Raw genomic sequence first — 17452 nt, forward strand, 5'->3', positions numbered from 1 at the left:
ACAAGGTGCTGGAAGCATTCCTCAGAGATTTTGGTCCATATTGACATGATGGCATCACACAGTTGCCGCAGATTTGTCGGCTGCACATCCCTGAACCGTTGATACAAGGCAGGATGGATCCATGCTTTCATGTTGTCAAATTCTGACCCTACCATCCGAATGTCGCAGCAGAAATCGAGACTCATCAGACCAAGCAATGTTTTTCCAATCTTCTACTGTCCAATTTCGATGAGCTTGTGCAAATTGTAGCCTCAGTTTCCTGTTCTTAGCTGAAAGGAGTGGTACCCGGTGTGGTCTTCTGCTGCTGTAGCCCATCTGCCTCAAAGTTCGACGCACTGTGCGTTCAGAGATGCTCTTAGGCCTACCTTGGTTGTAACGGGTGGCGATTTGAGTCACTGTTGCCTTTCTATCAGCTCGAACCAGTCTGCCCATTCTCCTCTGACCTATGGCATCAACAAGGCATTTCCGCCCACAGAACTGCCGCTCACTGGATTTTTTTTCTTTTTCGGACCATTCTCTGTAAACCCTAGAGATGGTTGTGCGTGAAAATCCCAGTAGATCAGCAGTTTCTGAAATACTCAGACCAGCCCTTCTGGCACCAACAACCATGCCACGTTCAAAGGCACTCAAATCACCTTTCTTCCCCATACTGATGCTCGGTTTGAACTGCAGGAGATTGTCTTGACCATGTCTACATGCCTAAATGCACTGAGTTGCCGCCATGTGATTGGCTGATTAGAAATTAAGTGTTAACAAGAAGTTGGACAGGTGTACCTAATAAAGTGGCCAGTGAGTGTATATGTGTTACCAGAAATGACAACAATAATTGTTATTATTGGTCAGATGCTGCCTGGAATACGGGGGATGATTGGGGATATAGACCTAGCGAAGCCATGTTCCCTAAGGATGGGACAGGTAGGAGTCTTCATGGGAGAATGCATCTAACAGCCCTTCTGCAACCACCTAGGGGCTGTAAATGGGGTAGAAACTGTCACCCCCTCCTCCTAAATCTTGAAAGCCCCCAATCTGCTGATCTGCAGACGTTTGTACTGGGAAGGCATTTTCATTATGTATTTAATGGTGGATACTATGGGAATTTAGGCCATATACAGCTCCAGGATATTAGCTTCAGACCAACCAAGGCCACTGTTACCAGTACAGCTAAAACAGGCCCAGGTGAGCATTTGCAAAATGTAGTTAACGAAGTAATCCCCATTCCAGGTCTCAGTTGGCAAGAAATTTTCTCCATAGAAACACAAACAGCCCCAAGGAAAAACCTATGGTTAGAATGGGTGAGATACAATGTAAGAGTCCAGAATATCTCTGTAGGATGTGTTGCTTGTGCTGCTGCGAATACACATCTATACACACATGTGTAGCGCCCCCACTGCCGCAGGGCCGAGGGGTACCCGGTACCGGGCCTGTGAGTCTCTGCTCTGGGGTTGTCACGGTGGCTAGACCCGGTCCGTGACCCTGCTGAGTGGCGCACAATGAAAGGTGGTGGTATGGTGCTGATGTTACGGTGCGGTGTAGTGCCGGTTGCGGTCAATAACGAGGACACCAGGTTGCAGTCTCTTTACCTCTTTACTGAAGGCTTCTGAGTCCTCAATCCGGAATACGGTTAACCGGGCTGCGCAAGTCCGGTTGGTCCGATGGCACCTCCAGAGTTCCCTTTGCAGGTGGAAATCTGTGCCTACCTTCCTGCGCTTGTGTGTTGTGGTCCTCCCCTGCTGTGCTTACGGGATAGTACCCACAACTGTTGTGTCTGTTTCTCGTGTTCCCTCACAACTCGATTCTGATGTCCTCCCTCTACGTCCCCCTGATCTTACGGTTAGGACGCACCCGTATGACGGGGAGGCTCGGAGCTCTTCCGGGACTCCAGCGTCGCCCCACTCCTGTTGTTACCCCCCTTGTGTCTTCCTGGGTCTGGGTGAGACAGCCTGCCTGTAACTGTCCTGCCGTAGGTTTGAAGTTTGGCTTGGAGCTCTATACTTCCTCGGCGTTCCGGCCACCGGTTATGCGCCTCAGTAGGATGTTGCCTCGTCTTACAGCACGACTCCTACTGGTATTCTCCTTGTTGCGTTGATCTCGTTTCTCACTCAGCACAATAAACTTTGCTTCTTATCCTTTCTTGGGGTACCGCCGCTATATCGTGCAGGCACGGTCCCGTAACGTTCTCTCTGGTTGCTAGGCCTCTGTCAGGATCCCACCCCTGACAGGGACCCCTCCGAATCTTCCCCTACAACACCCTCTGCCACAAGGTGTTGCCTGGTTCCAACCCAGTCAGCTTTCTCTCTAACTTCCTGCCTAACCCCCAGTTTTACCAGATTGTGAGGAGTGGCCTAATGAATAGAACCCTTAGCTCCCCCTGGAGGCCAAACTATGAAATGTATTGGTGTCTGTGATACCTGGTCAGATGAACTCCTTCAGTGCCATCAGACGTACCATAGCCCCCCATAGTGGCGGAGCTCCAGTACTGCAATGACCAGGACTCTGGGGCGCTGCACATGCATTGTTTTTTCCTGATGACAACACCACTGCCTGTGTCATGAATCTGTTGAAAGGTCTGAAGCCCACTGATTGCCCAGATTATGTCCCACTAATTCATGAGGAACCCAGACTAAAGGTCCCAGGAGAAGTAACCGTATTAGCTGACAATTACACCTGCTATAATTCCCACGACACCACAGGTACACCAGTAGGGATCTTCGAGACAGGTTTCTGCAAAGAGAACAGTTCTCTAGATACTGACTTGCTAATTAAACATACACAATATATGTATGACATTTATTGGTTATGTGGAGATGGTAAGCTCCGTTCTAGGTTGCCTAATGCCTGGACGGGCCAATGCACCCTTGTTAAACTAGCTATGCAGTTCAAGATTTTACCTTGGGATCCAAAGACACCTGATGAACCTACCAGAAAGAGGAGAAGCCTTGATCAGCTCCATATGAGTTATGAAGAAGATCCACTAGTATATATTGATGCTATTGGGGTGCCAAGGAGGGTGCCTGACCAGTTTAAAGCCCAGAACCAGATCTATGCCGGCTTTGCTTCTTTGATCCCACAGGTGCAGATTAATAAAAATGTTGATTGGATCAATTATATATATTACAGTGAACAAAGATTTGTCAATTTTAGCCAAGATGCCTTTCAGGGTATAGTTGAGGAATTAAGCCCTAACACTAGAATGACCCTCCAAAACCGACAAGCCCTTGATATGATCTTAGCTGAGAAAGGAGGAGTCTGTGGGATGGTAGGAGAAGAATGTTGCACTTATATCCCTCAGAACTCTGGAATAAATGGAAAAACCATGATAGCCCTTAAAAAGATAACTGGGTTAGCAGCAGAATTGAAAACTAATGCTGGAGTAGACACATCTTTCTTTTCCGGCTGGTTGGGTGGGCTCAAGGGATTCCTTCAACAGGCCTGTCTGGTACTGATTGCCCTCCTTATAATTGGATCGATAATTCTCTGGTGTGTCATTCCTTTGTATAAAAAGGTTATTGCCAAAGCACCTTTCTCAATCAAGAAGTAGACCCATTAGAGTACGATGGTACTGATCCAGGGGAGATCCCTAAGTACGTCCCCCTCAAGAAATTAGACAAAACCCCCTATTCTCAGATGACGCTAAGAGACTTAGTTTAGGGACAGTGGGAGAACTCCATGTGAGGTTAGTGAAGGGTTCAGCTGCCTGGAGGCCTCTCGCAAGGGGAGGGCTTCTGAGGTGTCTGAATGAAGAAATCCACTTCCCCTTTCCCCATCACATGGACAGTCTCGAAGGATCTTTCTTGAAGGGAAAAACTTAGTGTTTAGGGGGGATTGTCAAGGTGAAAAAGATATATCTTTATACACTTTTTGTACTGTTATGTGAAACAATAAGTTTTCCCCATGCTTGTAGATGCTAATGTAACTATATTTAAAATGGCTGCCAGTATTCACCTTTGCCCTACTTTTCGTCTCTGAGGAAAGAAGTATCATTTCTTCTGAAATTGAAACTTCAGGAATGTGAAGAAAGGAGGATTTACCAGAAGACATCAGGACAAATCAGAAAGACTGAATACTAGATATGTATTGCTTAAACCCCGCCTATTGCATTCCTTTTTCTAAAACAATATAGTACTGCGTATCCGGAAATAAAGTCAGTTGCTGTGATCGTTGCTGATACTTGTAGACGCACGAGCATCAACTGAGATTGAACCAGCTCTTTGTCTGACTCATTCTTACCCGGTACCACATGCTCTGCTCATACTTTAATTTGGGATGACTGGTGAATGAGGGTTATTGTCGTGACGACCCCGACACCATGATTAAAGACTCTCCATATGTTTGAAACTCGTCAGAATTTGGTGTGCTTCAATTGTATGGATTTTAATGGATGTTGAAAAAATATTCTGGATATTCAGCTGTTTCTACAGTACATTTTGATCCAAATTTCATGAATACTCTGTAAGTGGTGATGAGAGCAAGTGCTCATTACTCAGGTTTGCCTAGGGTGCTCGGGTATGCACCAAGTATCGAGGGTGCTCGAGTGACATGTTCAAGTCCCTGTGACCCCATGTTTCGCGGCTGTTAGAAAGCCACAAAACATGCGGGATTGCCTGTGTTTGTACCAGTATATTTATAGATACCTGTACTTCTATCAGTCATATATAGTGATGTACTTTTCCAGCAGATTTCTAAAGTGAAGGAATGGCAAACCATGACTTACCACTTTGTTTAAACCTGACTGCTGCTGTTATATCAGAGATAGTTTCCAGAAAGTGGACAATAAAACCACTTGTCTAAGTGTAGTTTGTTTGTCCTGTCACCAATTATTTTGCATGGTGCACACAACCCTAATCCATATACCTGTAAGATTTATTTGCCTTCTGGAAATGCATTTGAAATGCTCTCAATAATGCCAACAACATCTTCTGCAAAACTTCAGTGATGAAAGGCATAGAAGTTCCAAGGGAAACTAATTTTCATATAGATTTATAGCTGATCCTGCCTGATATCTTTTATATTATCACACAGTTAAGGAGAAGCTATTAAATTGCGCACACACGCAGATCTCTGCCAGACCGGTATATATTATTTGAGCTTGGGGAATGGTCTCATAATATTAACGTGACAACTCTGCTGCTTCTTTTTCGTGTGAAGTGTGTTTATTTCCAGCAGTGTATTTATGTCCTGAGATGCTTACAAACGTGAGCAGAATGTAAAGATGTATTTACCGTTTTCTGGAAGTCGGAAAAGATTTGCCCTGTTAATGACAGGTTGGAAATTGCATGTACTTTTAGGAAGCTTCCAGAACATCACACAAATAATATCATCATGGCCCAAAAAATATAACTCAGTGTAGCATTTACTTCCAAAATATCTGAACATTGATCATTCATCATTCCTTCCCTCCCCTGCTATATTTTATTAATCTATACAACCTCATAAAATGAAATTAATAGAAAATTTGCAATTCCTTCATAACCGGTTGCTTGAACATTTCCTGAATCACACGACTACATAACATAATGACACAACCATGGATAACTAAATGTAGCTAAAGCAGGTGTGAGGTACTTAATTATGGCACAGATCTGTAATTTCAGGGTAAATGGAAAAGACAGCAGAATGGAACAAGATCAATCTCCAGCGGAGTCTCACCATGCTCATCTTTGGAACTTTGGGTAAAATCAAAGGTTATCGGATAGAAGATTCACATTCAGGTTCCAGGGTACAGAATGAGGATGAAATTCAGAGGTCAAAATGTAGGTATAAGTTCACTGATTTATAGTGTAATTATTCACATGTTTCAAGTCAGCCAGATTCGAAACGCGTCAAATAATTTTCGATGCCTATGTTACTATTTTAATGAAGTCCCAATAAATAATTTTGTGCTTTTAACTCACTTTGCTTAATTGAAAAAAATATTTTTTGTCACTTTGAGCAAAGCTGCTTGATACCTCATAAGACATATCCGTGCACAGTAAAGTGGATTTCCCAGAGACCAGACTGAACAACATACATATATTTGATGGGTTGAGCTGTATCCACAAACTTTCTTATTTTACTCACTGGTTTATACCTCACAACCACCTTTCTTGCAAAAGCAAGCCCAAAGAATATCAGGGTGCAGGGGTAGTTTCAGGGTAGAGGAAATTGGACACATACAAAGTGAAGGCAGAGCACATAATTCCTTAGGTTGACTTCAGACTTCTGTGTTTTACGATCTGTATATGGACCACAGTGTCCGCGCTGACAGAGAGTCTCCTAGCATTTATGAAGATGTTCATTTGGGTAAGGAGACCAGCACTCAATTCCGGCATTGCAGTCTGTATGTGATCTGTGAAGAATTAAAAAAAAAATGTCTAAATTCAGCCTTATTGCAGCACAACTTAATACACAAAAGCAGAAAATATGTCAGTTCACATGATGGTGTTACAGATCCTAAGGGATTTGAGAAAAGCTGTGCATAATTTCTGAATTGTTTTCCTACAGCAAAATTATTCCGTTTTTGTTATTATATAAAACTAGAAATGAGCGAATGGATTGAAATTCAATCAAATTTGAGTTGAATTTTGTTAAATTCACAGTTCCCAACAAATTAAAAGTTTGCCAAAAAATACTCTCCACCTTTTCACACATTGCAAAAGACTAAAAATCATGACCTCAGGTGCAACTGCATGGATTCCTCATAATCCCTTGAAAACTACCTCGTTATATGGTATGGTGCAGAGAATCAAGAAGGACTATCATAGCTTGTATAAAAGCTAAGGCAGGGAATGCAGCAGGTATTTTAGACTGATTTAGTATAGTAAGAGGATGTCACAGCTCACAGTTCAGCAATAGACTAAGGAAGAAAACACCCTAAAATATTGGACAAATGCTCCAAACAGTAATGTATTATATATATGTAGCAGTGAGTGTAGTATTTTGTGAAAAATTCAGAGATTCAATTGATAGTTGTAGAGGGAGATAGGAGAGATGCCAGCACCAGTACCAGACTCAGTGTGATTGATCAGTGATATGGCAACTGTCCTGCTGCATTAAAATTTAAAAATGAACATTTTTCTTCATTTGTAAGACAGTAGAAAGTAAAAGGTAGGAACAATATACAGTAGCATAATAGTTTTTACAGGAAAAAAATACTAAGATCACTGTCAGTCAGAGACATACTGCATTTACCTATCACAAGTGACCTGAACTGAGTTTTTACATAACTTGTACAATCCTCTTTGTGAAGGATGGAATAATTGTCATTTATAAATTCAAAAGAAAATTCTCCTAAATCCAGACAATCAACTGTGACTCTGCCATAGAAATTGTGTGCGTCGCAAGCAATTTTTTTGCACATCTCTTTTAGGAGTCAAATGTTACATCTGTACATGCCACATCAATGCAACACTCTGTTGCCTGTACTGACGTTTTGGATAGGTCCCTACTAGTGATGAGCGAGTATACTCGTTACTTGAGTTTTTTGAGCTTGCTCGAGTGTTCTCCGAGTATCATGGGCATGCTCATAGATTATGTATTTGTGTCAGGACTCTGAACATTTTTTATTACCTTTTTGTGCATTACTGCCCTTTTCCAAGATGGCGTCTTTGGTCTCATGTGCACTGTGTCTTCCTGCTAAAAAGCTCCACCCCAGCCTTCAGTCTGTGCTAGAGTATTCTGCCTTGCATCCAGCTCCTGACCTCTGGTGACTCCCTGGCTATATACCTGCTCCTGTGAACCTGTGGGGTTATCCTGCTACTCTGCTCTGAGTTCCTGCTGCATACACCAGTTCCAGTAATCCTCCTTCATCTGCTGCTCGTGTTTGCTTCCATCTGCATTTGCTGGACATGTAGGCTGTTTCTGCTCTGCAAGAACCTGAGACTATTACCCAGACCTCCCTGGTTGAGCTAAGATATTATTTGAACTGCCTTATAAGCATATCTATCTGTGTTGTGGACTAAGCAAGGATTTATTAGTGTCAAGTATCCTCAAGAATGATTGTGCTTCATAGACTTTTTGCGTGATTGCATTTTCCTCTGAAGCTTCCTATAGACTGCTGTGCTGCATTTGATATTTGCACCAAGTGTTGTGGACTTGAATTTCTCTCTGCACCTGTTTGAATCACCGTCTGATAATATAGACTTTACCACTTATAAACTGTGTCCTGTAGTTGTCTTGTTCCACGCAAAGAGTCTCCTGAGTTATCCCCTATAATTATTACAGGATACTCTAGCATAAAATAAAAAAAATGAGACTGCTGGAACAATGACTGCAGAAAGCAGACTAGAGCAGGTGTTTTCCATAATTAGATCACTGCAGAAAGATGTGGAAGGTCTGCAAAAGAAGTTTGGAAGCTTTGAACTCAAACAAGTGTTTGGACAGACTTTGCAGGACTTAAGCACCCGCATGGCAGCCCAGGAAAACAAACTTGCTGGCATAGAGTCCCAGTATGGATGGGCTTTTCAGGACATAAGCACGCAAGAAGCTGCACAATCGACTTTTCCCTCTGGGCAACCGCCACCAGCTAGCCCACCTAAGTTGCCCCATTCAGATTTAATGGTGATCGCGACAAATTTCATGGCTTTGTGAATCAATGTATGCTATATTTTGATGTGCATGCTGACCGTTTTCCTAATGATAGATCCAAAGTATTGAATGTAATAATGCTGCTGACAGCACGAGCGCTCGCCTGGGCGAATCCGATGATTGAGTCTCATGACCCACGGTTAAATAACTTGGATGATTTCTTGGCCGCTATGGCATTAATGTTTGATGATCCTAATCGCCGTGCAACCGCTGAATCTGCTTTATTGTCTTTACGCCAGGCAAAACGTTCTGTTATTGCGTATGCTACTGAATTCAGGAGATTAGCAGTAGATACCAATTGGGACAGTTATGCACAATTGCCTATTTTTAAAAGGGGTCTGTCTAGTATTGTAAAAGATGAACTAGCTCGCTCTGAGTCACCACAAGAGCTAGAGACATTTATACAGCATTGTGTGCGCATAGACATTCGCCTTACTGAGCGTAGGCAGAAGAAGTTTGCTGCATATAACCGTATTTCTAACTTTTCCCTTCCTTCCAAAGAGCCTGCAGGTAAAACATCTCGGGAGGTGGAGGAGGTGCCCATGCAAATTGATTCCGTTCAGAGGCGCGAGATCAATGAGCGCCGGGAGCATTGCCTTCGTGAAAGTCTATGTTTCTACTATGGCCAGTCTGACCACTTCTTGATCAATTGTCCTAAGTGTCCTAGGCGGCCTAACAAGGTGCTAGCAGCAGTAGGGAAGTATGACAACTGTGATGATGAATCTGACATCTCTGAATGTAGCCTGCCTTTAAATGCTGTATTCCATTCACTTTCTATGACTTCACCCCCAAGGAGCTTAAGGAAAAGAACTCTCACTGTTCTCTCCCTATTAAGATCCTGTGTTCAGGACAGTTGATTTCCAGTGCAGCTATGATTGACTCTGGTGCAGGTGGCAATTTCATGGATATCACATTTGCCAAGGAACATGGTATTGAAATTCAGCAAAGAGCCTCTCCAATTACCATGGAAACAGTGGATGGGTCACCTTTAATCTCTGGGCCTGTGGATCAGGAGACCATACCCCTTGAAATTTTGTTGGAGCCTAATCATCAGGAGCAACTTTCTTTCTTGCTAATTTCTTCTCCTCATTTTCCTGTGATTTTAGGCATTCCTTGGTTGCGTTCTCAGAACCCAATTATCAACTGGGAGACCAAGGAGATTATCTTTCCAACAAGGAGCAACTCAGCGTTAACAGAAGCTGTCCCTGAGTCCACGGCTACGGAACCACATGTACAGGTATTTTCTTTACCTCCAGCATATAAAGAGTTCTCTGACATCTGTGACAAGAAGAATGCAGATCAGCTTCCTTCACACAGGCATTATGACTGTCCCATTGAGTTGCTTCCTGGGGCAGCTATTCCTTTTGGTAACGTATACCCTTTGGCGGCACCTGAGCTTCAAGCCTTAAAAGAGTATATTGATGAAAATCTGCCAAAGGCTTCATACATCCTTCTTCCTCACCAGCAGGGGCACCTATCTTTTTTGTAAAGAAGAAGGATGGGACCCTGAGACCCTGTGTTGACTATCGGGAACTCAATAAGGTAACCGTACGAAACCGTTACCCTTTGCCTCTGATTCCCGAATTACTGGAAAGAGTCCACCATGCTAAGGTGTTCTCTAAACTGGATCTTCGTGGGGCTTATAATTTGGTGCGTATTCGTCCAGGGGATGAGTGGAAGACAGCATTCAGATGCCGGTATGGACACTTTGAATATCTTGTGATGCCCTTCGGGCTTTGTAACGCCCCTGCAACGTTTCAACACCTTGCTAATGACATTTTCAGAGATTTGTTGGACCAGTTTGTAGTGATCTATTTGGACAATATACTAATCTTTTCTGACTCTCTACAGGAACATGAAGAACATGTCAAAACTGTTTTAAGACGTCTGAAAGAGAACCATCTGTATATTAAGCCGGAGAAATGCGAGTTCCATCATTCTGAGATACAGTTCTTAGGTTATATCATCTCTCCCCAGGGGCTGAACATGGAATCTGGTAAGATTCAGGCTATCCTTGACTGGCCGGTACCCAAGAACGTTAAGGAGGTCCAAAGTTTTATTGGCCTTGCAAATTTCTACAGACGCTTCTTTCGAAATTTTTCTGATATTGTCCGTCCCATTGCTTCCTTGAGAAGAGAAGGAAAAGCCCTTTAAGTGGTCATCACAGGCTCAAGAAGCTTTTGATCGGCTTAAGATCTGTTTCACATCAGCACCGCTGTTGATACACCCAGATCCAACACTTTCTTTAATTGTGGAGGTGGACGCTTCTGATAATGCTTTGGGGGCTATTCTCTCCCAAACAACTGGAGAGAAGGGTCTGCTACATCCTTGTGCTTTCTTTTCCCATAGACTAACCTCAGCAGAGAAGAATTACGACGTGGGAGACAAGGAATTGCTGGCTATTATTGCGGCTTTCAAAGAATGGGGGCATCATCTGCTAGGAGCTGCACAACAGATCATAGTGCTAACTGACCATCGTAATTTAGAGTTCCTTAGATCCGCTAGATGTCTTTCTCCTCGTCATGCTCGTTGGAACTTATTTTTAAATCAATTTAACTTTATCTCGTACCGTCCAGGTTCTCGTAATGGGAAGGCTGATGCTTTATCCCAAATCCATGCTGCGGATTCCGTACCTGGAGCCCCATCCAAGACCATTCTTTCTGATGCCAATTTCATCGGAGTTATCCACGATCAGGACTTGTGGAAGGAGTGCAGGGAGGCCTATGATGGTGATGTATTTCTGGCCAACCCACCTGTGGATATTAATCTTGTCTTTAAGGGTGGCATGTGGTTCAGAGATCGATGTATCTACATCCCTGAGGTCGTCCGTCTGCAGATCCACAAGTTGGTATATGACTCCAAGTTGGCTGGTCACAGGGGGGTACAGAAGACACAAGAGTTCCTGAGCCGATTCTTCTGGTGGCCAACTTGCCTGAAGGATACCAAGGACTATGTTCTCTCTTGCGAGGTATGTGCTCGTTACAAGACTCCTCATGTGGCACCTACGGGTCTTCTACAACCATTACCTGTTTCGTCCCGCCCTTGGGGGCCTATATCAATGGACTTTATTGTGGAGCTGCCTACATCGGGGGGCATGAATACAATCATGGTGGTAGTTGATTGCCTGACTAAAGCTGCTCATTTTGTTCCGTGCACCGGCCTCACCTCAGCTAAAGATACAGTGAACTTGGTTATACAGAATGTCTTTCGGTTGCATGGGGTTCCGGATGAGATCATCTCTGACCGTGGAGTGCAGTTCACTTCAAGATTCTGGAAGGGGTTTTGCTCAGCACTCAATATTAATGTCTGTCTCTCTTCCGCTTACCATCCCCAGACAAATGGTCAGACTGAGCGTACCAACCAGACGCTGGAACAATATCTAAGATGCTATGTCAGCCATCTCCAGGATGATTGGTTGGAGTTGCTGCCGTTAGCTGAATTTTCATATAACAATTCTCAGAGCGTCTCCACTAAATTTACACCTTTCTTTGCCAATCTGGGTTATCATCCGTGTATCTTACCTAGGTCTCCAATTAATTCTCCGGTTCCGGCAGTGGAGGAAAGGCTGACTGCGATGAGGCAAAATCTGGAGGTTCTGAAGGAATCCCTGACCACAGCTCAAGAACGTTATAAGAGATCGGCTGATAGATTCTGTAAACCTGCACCCATGTTCAAGGTAGGAGATTCTGTGTGGTTAGCAACTAAGAATCTGAAGTTAAACTTTCCTTCACAAAAACTTGGACAGAAATTCATTGGCCCTTTCAAGATCAACGGTATTGTGAGCTCTGTGGCCTGCCGGCTGAAGCTGCCTAGGACTATGAAGGTACACCCAGTTTTTCATGTATCTTTACTAAAGCCTGTATCTCCTAATACCTTCCAGGGACATGTTGTGCCACCTCCACAGCCTGTTGTGATTGATGGGCAAGAACAATTTGTGGTGGAGGAAATTGTTGATTCCAGGATTCGCAGGAATCGGCTCCAATATCTGATAAGATGGCAGGGATATCCCCCTGAGGAAGACTCTTGGGAACCTGTGGAAAACATCAATGCCCAACAGAAGATTTCTCATTTTCATCAGAGATTCCCTGAGAAACCAGGTCCAGGATCATCCTGAGGCCGCTTCTAAGGAGGGAGTAATGTCAGGATTTTTTTTTACGTTTTGTGCATTACTGCCCTTTTTCAAGATGGCATCTTTGGTCTTATGTGTACTGTGTCTCCTGCTATAAAACTCCACCCCAGACTTCAGTCTGTGCTAGAGTATTCTGCCTTGCATCCAGCTCCTGACCTCTGATTACTCCCTGGCTATACACCTGCTCCTGTGAACCTGTGTGGTGATCCTGCTACTCTGCTCTGAGTTCCTGCTGCATACACATGTTTCCAGTAATCCTCCTTTATCTGCTGTTCATGTTTACTTCCATCTGCATTTGCTGGTCATGTAAGCTGTTGCTGCTTTGCAATAACCTGAGACTATTAACCAGGCCTCCCTGGTTGAGCTAAGATATGATTTGAACTGCCTAATAAGCATATCTATCTGTGCCTGGACTAAGACAAGGATTTATTCGTGTCAAGTATCCTCAAGAATAACTGTGCTTCATAGACTTTCTGCTTGATTGCATTTTCTTCTGAAGTTTCCTATAGACTGCTAAGCTGCGTTTATTATTTGCACCAAGTGTTGTGGACTTGAATTTCTCTCTGCACCTGTTTGAATCACCATGTGATAATATAGACTTTACCACTTATAAAACTGTGTCCTGTAGTTGTCTTGCTCCATGCAAAGAGTCTCCTGAGTTATCCCCTATAATTATTACAATTTGTCTCCGCAGCTGCATGATTTGCGACTGTTAGACAACCTGAACACATGCAGGGATTGCCTGTTTGTTAGGGAATCCCCACATGTATTCAGGCTGTCTAGCAGCCGCAAATCATGCAGCTGTGGAGACAAAAACATAATCTACGAGCACTCTCAAAATACTTGGAGAACACCTGAGCATGCTCAGAAAACTCGAGTAATGAGCACACTCACTCATCACTAGTCCCTACCTAGCAATTTTTATCATGTCAGTTTTGGGAAGGGGGTTGAAATAATCACAAACAAGAATTGCCCTCCTATGATTCCAGCAAGTGTATTGGTGGGGAGGAAGTGGAGGGTGTTAATGGAATGTATAGCACATCGCTTATTTTAGCCACATCAAGATGATGTTTCCTCTGTCAGCAACTCAATCAGCTTGAGTCAGTATTTCATATAAAATGGTCTGCCTAATTAGAAATTAATAAGAGGGATAACTTTTGGACCATTTTTTAATTTAAAAAAACATGAAAAATCTGTCTGTGCACTGTGTAGATGGGTTGTTGGATACCACTAGGTAAGCATTAGTGATGAGCGAATATATTCGGCACAATTTGTTACTCGCACAAATAGTATGGTGCTCGGACTATTCGTTACTCAGCAAGTAATTAGATATTCACCTTGGTATATTCGAGTGACCCGCCCAGCATGTTTGGCCACCAATGAACATGCTGGGCTGGCTTGCCAATCACAGTAATGCTGGCGCCATCTTTGGTGTGGGATTACTGTGATTGTCTGGCCTTTCAGCATTATAGGGGCTATTTAAAGGCTGCCGGCACCATCTTGCGCACATTGCAGCCGGAAACAGCGCAGGGAGAGCATAGTTTCTGCGTAGAGCCAGTCAAAGGAGCATAGGGAAAGTGATAGGAGGTTACAGTGAGCATTATTTATTCCAAAAAGCTCTTTAAAGAGCTGAAGATTGTCAACATTAGTTGTTTGTTAGGTGGGGATTTAGTAGAGAGAGATGTAATAGGAGGGAGGAAGGGTGAAATGCAGGCACCTGGGTGTTCTCATCATTGCAAGTACATGCTGCAGTTCTCTGCTATTTTCCACTGAAAATACCTAATATTTGTCTAGCAGTTGTGTGACTGGTGCAATCTGGATAGAGATAATCATACGTGACAATTTAGCAGGGGCAATAATCTTCATTACTCCGCATTTGGAGGAGAGTGTCAGCAAGGCGATTGAAAAAAAAAATCATAATTTTCTATTGTTTAAAATATAGCGTATCTTTATCTAGCAGCTGTCTGACTGGCGCAATCCAGGTAGAGATAATCTTACGTTCCAATTTAGCAGGGGCAATAATCTTCATTAGGCTGGGGTCACACTTGCGAGTGTGATGCGAGAAACTCACGCAAGTCTCTCGCATCATTACCTGGCACTGCCACCGGCACTCAGGATCAGAGTGTGCAGCTGCATACAAATACATGCAGCCACACACTCTGGTCCTGAGTGCCGGGTATTGATGCGAGAGACTCACACTAGTTTCTCGCATCACACTCGCAAGTGTGACCCCGGCCATACTTAACATTTGGAGTGTGTTAGCAAGGTGATTGAAAAAACAAATCATAATTTTCTATAGTTTTAAAAAATAGCATTTCTGAATCTAGCAGTTGTGCGACTGGCGCAATCTGGGTACAGATAATCGTAAGTGCCAATTTAGCAGGGGCAATAATTTTCATTATTGTTCCGCATTTGGTGTCTGTCAGCAAGAGTATTGAAAAAAACATCAAAATTTTCTATTGGTTTAGAAAATAGCGTATCTTTATCTAGCAGTTGTGCGACTGGTACAATCCGAGTACAGATAATGTGATGTGACAATTTAGGAGGGGCAATAATCTTCATTACTCCACATTTGGAGTGTGTCAGCAAGGGAATCGATAGGGAGTACAAGTTTCCCATTGCACAATGAGCCAAGTTTTCACAAAGTTCAAAGCATTAGCCATGTGGGGTATGCATACATGACCACTAAGTACTTGTTGCAGAAGCAGGAGGAGGTGATTTCAAAAATGGGTTTGGATTGTAAGGGATGGATGTTAAGACAACTTCCCAAACAAAACATTAGGGCTGCATTTACATTACATTGCTGTCCTCCGTAGGGCTTACAAAGTCAGAGGAAATCTAGCCCTTGTTCAATTTTAGAAGAGTCAGCCTGTCTGCATTGTCCGTTAACAGGCGTGTGCACCTATCCGCTATGATTGCACCAGTTAAACTAAAAACCCGCTCAGACAACACACTTGCAGCAGGGAATGGCAGCACCACCAAAGTGTAGAAGGAGAGGCTGAGCCAATTGTGGAGCTTGGACAACCAATAGTTAAAGGGCACTGAAGAATAAGGAAGGATACTGGAATGGTCACTTAAGTAGTCCATCGCCATCTTGGTCAACTTCTCCCTCCTTGTCATAGTTACACCCACAGATAGCCCTTGCTGACGTGACAGTCTCATGAAGAAAATGTGTCAGTTGGTGGACATTTACTTCACCCTTGAGTTTCACCTGGTGTGCGTGGCCCTCCCCTGTAATCCTTGTAGGTGAAAAAAGTGGGTACCTCTGCCAGGAGAGTTGTCTGAGGGTAATCTTTTTAGCAAGTCTTCCACAACGGCCCTCTGGCATACAAGCACTGAAAATAGCATGTCTGCCTCCGACATGAGAGAAACAAATTTCTCCTTGCACCGTGGGTCAAGAAAAGTGCACAGCCAGTCTTTCATGTTGAACAAAATGTGCTTCACGCAAGGGTCTTGGGAAAGGCATCTGGACATGAACTCTGCTATGTGTGGCAGACTACAAAGAGTCAAGCGTTCAGTGTCCTCACCAGGAAGAACATTAACCATCCTCTCCTCCTCACGACGCATAGCCCCCTCCTCCTTCTCCTCTTCAGGCCATCCATGCTGGACAGGCATGCAGCTGGGATTGGGAGTCCCATCTGCAGTCCAGATCAAAAACTCCTGTTCAGTCTCCTCCTCCTCCTTTTCCTCATCATCACCCTATGTGGCTTGAGAATATTGTATGAGGTTGGGCTGTGTGGCATCAACCACTGTAAAATCTTGCTCCATAGTCACTTGCTCAGCCTTCAAAGATTCCTCTTTGAGATTCTGCAGCAACATTTTTAATAGCCAGAGCAGCAAGATGGTTGCGCTGACAGAAGTGTCTTCAGCGCTCACCACCTTGGTGCAGTACTCAAAGTTTTGAAGAACCACAGAAATGTCATCAATCCACAACGACTTGGCAGTTGTTATGTGTGGAGTCTGAGTGTTACTATGACGGGCATTGAGAAGCTGGTATTCAGACACTGCTCTCTGCTGCTCTCTAAGCCTTGCAAACATATGAACCGCCTACCGCCTCAACACATTTCTCTAACTATCCCTGTGTTGCCTATTCAAAATTTTCTTCATAACCAGGATCCTTGTATCTTGTTCTAACATGCTTTATGCATTTAATAGCCCTCTGTGTCTGTACTTTTACACATACTGGTTGGTAACTGGTTCATGCAGCATTACATGAACACCCGATTTCTTACATTATGGCTGGTCAGAACAATGAAAGCAATTGTTACCATCCACCTTTTGTGTCTCCCCTATTTTGTCATAGATTGTAAGCTTGCTAGCAGGGCCCTCATTCCTCTTGGTATGTGTTGTTTTTGTGAATATTGTTATTCTGTAATGTCTTTTATTGTCCCCTCTAAAATGTAAAGTGTTGCTAAATATGTTGGCACTATAGAAATAAAATTATTATTATTTATTATTATTATTATTTTTATTATTAAAGGTCGAATTATAGCGTGTGGACAGGTCACAAATCAGTTGGTGATGAGGCAAATTAAAGAGCTGCTGCAGCAAAGATAGTCCACCAAAAGCCTGAGATGACTTTCGGAAATGTGTGCTGACACGGTGTACCTTGGAAGTAGGTGTGGCAAGTCAGGGTATGTTTTTAAACCAAGTTCAACACATAGGCCATGCATGGAACGTATTTACCAGCTTGCCAAGCTTTAAAGCCACCACCAAGTTACACCAATTATCACACACAAACAGACCTGGTTGGAGGTTCAG

This window comes from Ranitomeya variabilis, chromosome 1 (assembly GCF_051348905.1).
Source record: "Ranitomeya variabilis isolate aRanVar5 chromosome 1, aRanVar5.hap1, whole genome shotgun sequence".
Taxonomy (NCBI): domain Eukaryota; kingdom Metazoa; phylum Chordata; class Amphibia; order Anura; family Dendrobatidae; genus Ranitomeya; species Ranitomeya variabilis.